Here is a 10,134-nt window from a genome sequence, read left to right as displayed (position 1 = left end):
TCTGCCTGATTGGTGGAGAACTTTCTTCTTTGTTGTTTTTTGTTCCTGTGAAACTGCTGAACTACAGAGATCTACTTCCTGTTTCTGATGCAAAGCGTCTGATTGGTGGAGCTCATCCCATGTCACCATCCACCTGTAAGACAGTTCAGGGCACAGAGTCAGGGACGTATGTTTCCCAAGATGCAGTGTGTTTGCAGACAGGTCACGTGACTCTGTAGTCAGCAGTGATTGGTGCTTTTTATTGAAGCTGGGGGGGGAGGGGGGGGGGGTGCTGTGATGTCATCACTTCTTTTCCTGCTGTGATTCTTTACAGTAATAAAACACGCTGACATCATCACTGCATCTGTGACATCACTCTGTACCTCAGTTAGAGGGAGTTACTTTTACTCCATTACATGAACTGACAGCTTTAGTTACTTTACTTAAGTTACACAGTAAACAGTCTGTACAAGCTGATGTTTGGATTTTTATACTTTTTTAAAATAACATTTTCAATCCACAACTTAAATCTCTTCATAGTTTAGTGTTTGTACTTTCAATTCAGTAAAGTATCCGAGTACACTGGGAGCACAGAGTACAGAAGCCCTGAGGGGACAACAAGGACGAGTTGTTTCTCTGCTGAAACGTTTAAAAAACATTTTTTACCAACATTGATTTTTTCATCTTATTTAGAGCGAGCAGTCGATCTTCAGCCTGTTGGGGTCAAAATGAGTATTACAGAAACAAACTCTTTCACTGAGTTGCACACAGGAAAGAAACTGAATCACCAGAAACACAAAGTGCTCACTTGTCCCTCAGGGCTTCCGTAGATGAGAACTGGTGGAAAAGGTTTGCAGGATAAACTACACCAACATTTTTTCTCTGCGTGGGAAACCAAGTGGATTTATTTTAGATTTGTTCCCCTATTGAAGAAAAAATACTGCTGAATTCTTTTTTTCTGTCCAGCAGGAGAAAAAAAAATCAGGTCACACAGAGCAGTAAAACATGATCCTGGAATATTTTACGTCTTTAGTTTTCAGAGGTTTAAAAAATGGCCGACGTAATCATACATTCCACCAACTCTCAGGTCAGGAGAGAGAAAACTGTTGAGATCAAACAGGAAACGATCATGAAATGTTCGTCACCTGAAACATGACGAGCAGGAAGAAACTCTGCCGACAGGTTACCTGAACACACACACACACACACACACACACACACACACACGGTAAATACCAGTAAAACCAGTCTGACACCACCATCAGTCCTGTCAGGTTCTGATGATCGACTGATTGATTTGATCAGATCTATGAAAAAGTTTCAGTTGCTGCTGAAGAATTATTAAACCTCAGAGTGACTGAACACAGAGAGAAAGACTAAATACTGAAGTACACACACACACACACACACACACACACACACACACACACACACACGCACACACAGATAAGCTTCCTGTTTACTGCAGCTGATGAGGTCACACCCTCCATCAGGAGGAAACTGATAGAGCTGTGACATCACTCATTAGTTAGTTAGTTAGTTTCATTTATTGTCCACAATGTGGAAATGTGTCTTTGGTCTCATAAAAACAACAAGCAGGACGACGACAACAACACTTACACACAAACATCTTCAGGGCAAAAAGCAGGACAGCAGTGGCAGTTACATTAAAGACGCATCAGCGGGACATGGTGTTCAGTGTCCAATGGCATTCGGGATGAAGCAATTTTTAAAAATATTATGATTTGCCCTTGGTACTTTGTATCGTCTACCAGAGGGAAGAAGTTCAAACTCCCTGTTGAGAGGATGAGAGGGATCGTTCGCTATTTTGACAGCTTTTTTTCGAAGCACTTCTTCGTACATACAACTGAATTGTTTCTGTCTCATCCCTATGATTTTTGAGGCTAGGTTTACGATTCTCTGCAGCTTGCTTCTTCCTTTATGTTTAGATTATGGGACCACATTGCCATGTTAAAAGTTAAGAAGTCCTCTATCAGGTTCTTATAAACTGTTTCCATAATATGCTTGCTCACTCTAAAGGAGTTCAGCTTGCGCAGTATGTGGAGACGTTGATTACAGGTTTTAAAAATATAGTCAGTGTTTTCAACGAAATTTAGGTTGCAATCAATATATGTACCTAAATATTTGAACATGTTTACTACCTCTACAGTTTGTCCCTTAATTATAAGGGGCTGCACAGGGTCCTTTTCATGAAAGACCAGTTCCTGTGTTTTTGTTACATTGATCTCTAAGGAGCTTTCATCGCACCACTTCTGGAGAGATGACACGTGTTCTGTATACTTCCTCTCCATCTATGTCCCCCTTCTTCAATAAGGCCACCAGGGCCATATCATCCGCGTACTTAAACAAACAAAACTTTTCCAGATCTAATTGGAATTCGTTTGTGTATATGGAGAAAAGTAATGGGGATAAAATAGTCTCCTGCGGGGCACCAGTATTCAGCACAATGATGTCGGACCGAGTATTATTGACCAGAACCTGTTGAGGGCGGTCAGAGAGGAAGTCCCTAACAACCATTTACTCCTATATCAATACGTCTCTGCAGCAGGATGTGAATCTGCATGCTCTTAAAAGCAGAAGTAATATAGATAAACAGGACCGAGCAAGGTGGGAGGGGACTTGAAGGTGCTCTGACAGGGTGTGGAACATACTGACAGCTGCGTCATCATCACTTCCCCTCTGACATTTATAAGCAAACTGGAGATGATCTAAGCTGTTAGAAACCGACGCTGTCATTTGTCTGCTTATAACTCTCTCAAAACATTTTCCCAAGATAGAAGTCAGAGCAATGGGCCTGAAATCTTTTAATCCAGTAGCTCCAGGCTTTTTGGGGAGAAGCACGATATAAGACATTTTCCATAATTTGGGCATTGTTAGAGAATTGAGCAAATACTGGAATAACTCCAACACAATACCTTTAAGTTCATGAGCATTTTCTTTTAAAACTCTACCTCTCAGGCCATCTGGCCCCGGGGCCGAGTTGGGCTTAATACTAGACAGGCTGGCTGCAATCTCATGTTCATTGAGTGTAATAGAGGCATATCCCAAAATGGACCTACACTGAAATCATTCTTGTCAAAACGACTGAAGAAGACATTTAGATCGTGTGCAAAAGATGGAGAGGGGTGTGACGGGGGGTCACGCTTTTGCTTAGTTTCCCTGACCATCATCACATTTAAACCTTCCCATGCTTACAGGACACTGTGCACGACAGCCACAGGACTGGGGGTCAGGGGGCTCCTGGTCCTGGTCCACAGTGGACTCTGCTCTGTTTGTTCAGCAGCTGCAGGTGAGTGTGCGGGTCAAAGATCTTTAACTCACAGACAGATGATCCACATGGTGATCCTGAGAACCGAACTGACCTGAGGACAGTTTACTCTCACACTGATTACTTTATTGATCACAGACAGTCTCTACTGACACATCAACAAGTCACAGTCTGGTCAACACGTCCAGGTCGTAGAAGACAAGTCCAGGTCAGCTCTCAAGTCAGTCGTGTTTCCTGTCCTCACCTGAACTCTCTGAAGTCTGAGATCTCAGATACTTCACAGATTAATCAATAAACGATCGACTGAAAATCATCAACATTTCACCTGATCCATTGAAGCGTAATCTGCTTTTCTGGTGATCCATCGGTGGGAAAAGTTCATGATAGTCTTTGAGTTCACTTAATATTTCCATCTGTGAAAACACGTTTAAAATGATATTTCAGGAGATTTTTATTTTCCAGCAAATTTGTTCCAGGTGTGAATCCTGCTGGTTTAAAATATATCGTAAAAAAAAAGTTTTTTACTTGGTTTCAGGCATGAAAATAATAATAATAATAATAATTTGTTAAATATGACAGGAGATTTTTTTTCAGCAGGAACTTGTTTTTTCATGTGAATCCAAGTGGGAAAATATTTTTATTATTTACACGTCAAAACAATCGTGTGTGAAACAGAACGGTAGATTTTTTCATGCATGAAACCCAGTGAGGGAAAAACTACATTTGAGGAGAAAAGTTGTGCAGACTGTCAGAATAAAGCTCTTCCTCAGCTGCAGCGCCCCCTGCAGGAGAACTGAGCTCTGCTGCCGCTCAGAGAAAAGACGTACAATAATATTATTTTCTCGATTTCAGTTTCACACATAAATAAAAATTCTCCAGAAAAAAAAAAAAAGATAATTTATTTGTCGTCACAGATGAAAAGATACTGAAACAACTCCTGCTAAACTTTCTCCCAGCAGGTCTCAGATCAGACGCAAAAGAGATCACCAGAATAAAACATTCCTCACTGGCCCCTCAGGGCCTCCGTACAGTCAACGGTAGATCCAGAACTACAGTGTGCAGCAGAACCGCTAACTGCTGCTCACTGTACTCTGCTGTAGTGATTAGCTGCTGTTAGCTAGTAGCTCAGTTAGCCGTGGACCTAAGCGTCTCTGTTGGACATCGACGTGGACTGAACTCTCCTCTGAGAGCGACGGAGGTCAGTGTGACCACAGAGGACTCAGTACAGAGGCGATTTACAGCGGCTCGGACCAGGACCATGACTCCGGGGACGAGATCATGGCAGGCCGGGGTCAATATTTTCACATCTTACTCTGTGAACTGAGGATTTATTTGGACTGGACCAGAGGTGACAAACCAACACAGTTCTGGTGACTCAGTGACTGCAACGTCACAATTCTGGGTTTAAAGTTAGAACCAGTTCAAACGTTTCCTCAGAATACTTTTTTTTACTGTTTTCTAAGAAAAAGTGAGAAAGAGAAAAACATTGGGAAGAATTTCTGACCGTTGTCTCAGAAACAAACCTCAGTCTGAATGAAGTTAACGAGGACATTAAACTGGCTGCGTTTACATCTCCAGCATCACCTCTGAGCCACACAGTGCTGTTAGGAAGCTAACCAGTTAGCATGCTAACTTCAGCAGCGACGTCTGTGACATCATCACGGTTGTTTCGTCACTGATCATGACGTTGGCTCAGTTTGAATATTTACACTTTATTGAACTTTATTAAATGACAGACTGCTCCTTTAACTCAACACGTGTTCCCTGGTGTGTCGTGACCTTTGACCTGCAGAAACTCAGGTGAGTTCACACAGCTGTGTTTGTGCACTTCAGGGCCATCAGGACAACACAGCGCCGTGGACTCAGCTGTGTTTGTGCACTTCAGGGCCATCAGGACAACACAGCGCCGTGGACTCAGCTGTGTTTGAACAGCAGGTGACCTGGTTGGATGTTTACACTCAGTTTATATATTTATTACTTCATTAATCTGGATTATTTTCTTAGATTAAAACATATAGAAATGATTAACCGAACTTTTTGTTTCTCTTTGAACAGAGAAAAAGTATTTTGGGGTTTTTCCCAGCTGGTAATTTTCTGTGTTTTCTTTTCAGATTCATTTCTAGTTTGAAATTTTTTTTTCTTCCTGATTTTAAAGTTCAATCAGCTTCAAAGTGACACAAACACGCCACGTGTCTGTGACGATCAGCTGATCAACACACAGCTTCTTGTTGTTCAGACGAGTTTGGACTCACATTTATTGACCTCAAAATAAAGTTGTCAAAGTAAAAGTCCCTTGTTCATGTTTCACTGAAGTAAAAGTACTAAAGAGTTACAGTAAACCTTCTTTAGACAGAATTATTCATCATATTATTGATTATTATCACTTAAGTGTGAACACATTAACAGCATTTTAATGTAACAGCTTCTCTGTAGTATTTTACTTCTTTACTGCTGTTGGATACCTCATATATATATACATATACATATACATATATATATATATATATATATATATATATATATATATATATATATATATATAAACTATAAATATCTCACAGACGGCAGCAGTCAGAGAAAAGAAAGTTGATTTTAAAGTGTTTACATTTGATAGAATTTAAATCCTCAGGGACAGATGTTGTGGTACTTCACCTGACTACAGTTCTGCAGTCTCACCTGACTGGAGCTGTTGGCAGAGAGCGCCGCCTGCTGGACTCCCACTGACCTGCACCGTCTCCTCTGACTGTCTGCAGCTTCTGTAAGTCCACACATTATTATATTATCATTATTATGTTATCATTATCATATTATCATTATTATATTATCATTATTATATTATCATTATCATATTATCATTATTATATTATCATTATCATATTATCATTATTATATTATCATTATAATGATCTGTCTCTTACTGACTGTAGTGCAGCTGCAGCTCTTCATCAAAGAACAATGATTTAATGTTTCAGTCACTGAAAAACATTCAGACTGAAAGTTTCTGACAGTTATATGTAAATATTCCTCGACATCGACAGTGTTCGTGTCAGATTACATGTTTATGAGATATTTGATGTTTTTCAGCCATTTTTTCCCGTTCAAGTAGAATAAATGAAAATCAAAGTTCATCTAATCATTCAGACTCCCACATAGAAACTCCATTCAACCTGTGAAACGTTCACAAAGATCAGGACTTTCTCACCTGAATTTAACTTTTTCAAAGCATTCATACTTTTTGCACAGTCGCAGTTCAAACACTGGTAACACGTTGAGCGTTTTGCACTGGTGTGTATGTGGTGGAGTGCTGAAAGCCAGAGTGGAGGAGCTCAAAACAATTCAGAAAATCTCGTCTTCAACTCGCCATCATTTCCACAATTTACACTCCAGCAGAAAATAAAAACACCATCTTGTAGATACGTTTGGCTCGGTGGGAGTTTTACTGACAGGAGCACCGACAGACTGCCGCAGTGAGTCCCATTAAACTGAGAGGAAAAATATCTAGAGGCAGACAAACACATCTACTTTTCTAAACTGCTCAACAACACACATTTCTGACCACAGACTCACAAAAACTTCACAGAATGCTCAAAAAACTCGTAGTTTCGACCATATCGGTATTTTAGTGATAGCAGTTACTGTTTTGCAGAGAGAAGTATGATAATGTGAGATGAGCCTCAGCTGAAATCACTATCAAATCAGCTCTCACAGTCCGTTACCAGGACCGACCCGGTTACCATCACCGTGGCAACCGAGATCAACTGGGCCAACACACAGAGAGACAGATTTATCAATGAGTCAGTGTAACACACACAGTGACATACAGAGTATATTCACCAACATTATATCTAACCATTATCTTTTCATTCATTCAGGCCAGAAACTAAATATCTGAATGTTCCAAATAATCGATACATTGACGGTATTGATTCTCTTCACGCTGACATTCTGTCTCTAAAGCTTCTTCAGTTCGACCTCAGCTTTAAATCACCCTAAATCATTTCAGTTTAGAGATTCTTCAAATATTCAACTGATTTTTATTAATTGACATTATTCAAACTCCACAGATAGGAATGCTCTGTGGCGCTAGCTGCTCCACGCTGCAGAACTTCTCCAGTTTAATATCTGAAGGATTAATGTTCCACTCCTGATTGTTTGGCATCTTGTTCTTCAACACAGTTATAAAACTAAAAATGTTTTTTTTAATCACACAGCAGTGTGGTTCTGTGTTCTGTGTTCTCTTGTCCCCTCAACTGTCGCCATGAACAGCCTGTAAACAGAACAATCTGAATCTGACAAGTAACTGCAGTTTTCTACACCGGTCGAGGCAGATGAACGTCAGACACTGAGTCCGGTTCTGCTCGAGGTTTCTTCCCGTTAGAGGCAGTTTTATTTCTGGCCCGTCTCCAGGTGCTGCTCAGGAACCTCCTCCACTAACCCAGCTGAACAAGTATCTACTCTGATTACTTAGAATGGAATAGAAGTAAAGGATGCTCGACGAGGTGTCCATAATCACCTCGAGGACACCTCGTCGAGCATTATCCCGCTTACACCATGGTCACCTGCCAAAGAAAAGAAATTAAGACCATTAATTTATATTTTCATGCGTTTTACAATCAAAATATAAAGTTTTTCACAAGCCATAATTAAGTTTCCATGGTAACGCCTGAGGGTTTGACTAATACCTGTAACAATCATTACTCTCCCGTAAGGTTCTTATGCAACGGAGACGTTGTTCACTCCTCCAGTAAATAGGACGGATCACAGGCCCCGTCCAGACGACAACGCTGTTTCGCGAAAACGCACTTGTGTTGCATCGTTTTGGCCGATCGTCCACACGGATCATGAAAACGCACTTTTTTGAAAACGGGTCTCAGGGTGGAGAATTCCGAAAACGCAGCCCTCCCGTTCTCATGTGGACGGCGATTCCGCATACTTTCCAAAACGATGACGCCATCGCCCCACCCCGCGACGTCCCATAACAACAACAACAATGGCGGACTGACCTGAACAGCAGCTCCTCCACATGTAGCTGTGCTCCGAGTTTGGCGGGCAGCTAGTTTCAGACCCGAGTCACTGTGAGATCAGATCATCTGACCCGGCTCCGACCCAACAGACATCTTTAAAGTGTTGGACCACAACACGTCTCTAACATGTCCCTCTACGAAAAATTAAGCTTGTTAGTTGATGCACTGCCTCTGAACCGGAACGTTAGCTTGGTTGTTAGCCGTTAGCCTGGATGATCGCCGTTAGCCTGGTTGTTAGCTGTTAGCCTGGATGATCGCCGTTAGCCTGGTTGTTAGCTGTTAGCCGTTAGCCTGGTTGTTATCTGTTAGCCTGGTTGTTAGCTGTTAGCCTGGGTGTGACATTAGCCTGGTTGTTAGCTGTTAGCCTGGTTGTTAGCCGTTAGCCTGGATGATCGCCGTTAGCCTGGTTGTTAGCTGTTAGCCGTTAGCCTGGTTGTTATCTGTTAGCCTGGGTGTGACATTAGCCTGATTGTTAGCTGTTAGCCTGGTTGTTAGCTGTTAGCCTGGGTGTGACATTAGCCTGGTTGTTAGCTGTTAGCCTGGTTGTTAGCCGTTAGCCTTGATGTTAGCGGAGCTCCGCTGCTGTTGACCCGCCCCCTGGCGTCACACTGGGGGGGCGGGTTCAGACTCTCTGAACGTTGTTCTGTTCTGTTTTTCCCAAAACAATGAAGAACGTGTTTCTGTGTGTCCATCAGGTGAACAGCTGCTCCATCACAAACAGCTCACAGGTGGATGGTGACACGTCACTTGACCTGACGTGCAGGTAGCTGGCAGATTCTGGGACGCTGCAGCGCTGATGACCACAGACTCAATCAGACATATCAGGCAGTTTTTAAGTTAAAAGATCATATTTTTTTCTGTTGCTGTTTTCTGGGACCATTCCAGGGTTACCTGAGCCAGGTGAGACATGATGTTACTGCTCACCTGGAGACTGAAAACAGCCCGTAATGATCAGGTAGTTATAGAAAAACAGTTCTCAGTCCAGTGATGACTGAAAAATCTGTCAGATTGAGTGAGAGCAGCTATTACTGACTGATAACAATGATTTAAGATTATATTAAAATTATTATTGATAAGGTTAATTAATCATTAATATTATTGATATAATTGATATAGTCATTATTGACTAACAGGATTTAACTGAAAAATTAAATATAGAGAATGAAAGTAGAAAAAAGAGATTATTTCATTATTTTCTTCGTATTTTATGCCAAAATGTAAAGTCAGTGGAGTTACTGATGATTGATCAGACAGCTGATCTACAGCCACATGTGATGTAAGTATGAGTCACAGTGCAGTGACGTATCAGCCCCAGAAATCCTGGAGAACCTGACCTGTAGATGTCAGCTGGTTCCAGGTGATTCATGCCATGTGTTTGGTTTTGTCTCACACGTTTTGATTTCTGCACATTAATCTGCAGATATGTTGATTCTGAATATTTCCTCTCCTGTTTGTTTGTTCTGCTTTTTTAATTTCCCTTCTAGCAAAGCAGATCAATACTGTATCATCAGTTTATACTTGTAAGTCATACATCAATCCCATAGTCTAAAACGTGGAGATATATTAAAACCTTGAATTTGCAGCCTGTTTAACATTTCTGTGATTTATGTCTTCTGACAGTGTTTGATCCCCTCTGTATAGCCAATGTTTATGATTAATACTAGTTTAAAATTCTTATTATTGTCTGTTTGTGTCTCTGTAATGAGCTGCTGTCTGTCTGTGGTTAAGTGAAGACCACGAGTTTCAGTTGTAAACACAAACAGCTGTCACACACGCTCAGGGACAATAATGAACCTCCATTCACAAACTCATATTTTCAATCGTCTTCAAACGAGTCGGGGA

General features: G+C 41.2%; 1 long non-coding RNA gene across 1 annotated transcript; it reads right to left on the bottom strand.

Annotated features, from left to right (window-relative positions):
* Positions 1–3,011: 3,011 nt before the first annotated feature.
* Positions 3,012–9,021, bottom strand: LOC115596670 (uncharacterized). Its single transcript, XR_003986938.1, has 3 exons — positions 8,272–9,021; positions 5,945–6,024; positions 3,012–3,681 (listed from the first exon to the last, which is right to left on the bottom strand). It is a non-coding gene; the product is annotated as an uncharacterized LOC115596670 (long non-coding RNA).
* Positions 9,022–10,134: the final 1,113 nt, after the last annotated feature.

This window comes from Sparus aurata, chromosome 15 (genome assembly GCF_900880675.1).
Source record: "Sparus aurata chromosome 15, fSpaAur1.1, whole genome shotgun sequence".
Taxonomy (NCBI): domain Eukaryota; kingdom Metazoa; phylum Chordata; class Actinopteri; order Spariformes; family Sparidae; genus Sparus; species Sparus aurata.
The sequence above is the reverse complement of the archived record's forward strand: the minus strand, read 5'-3'. Positions and strand labels throughout refer to the sequence as shown.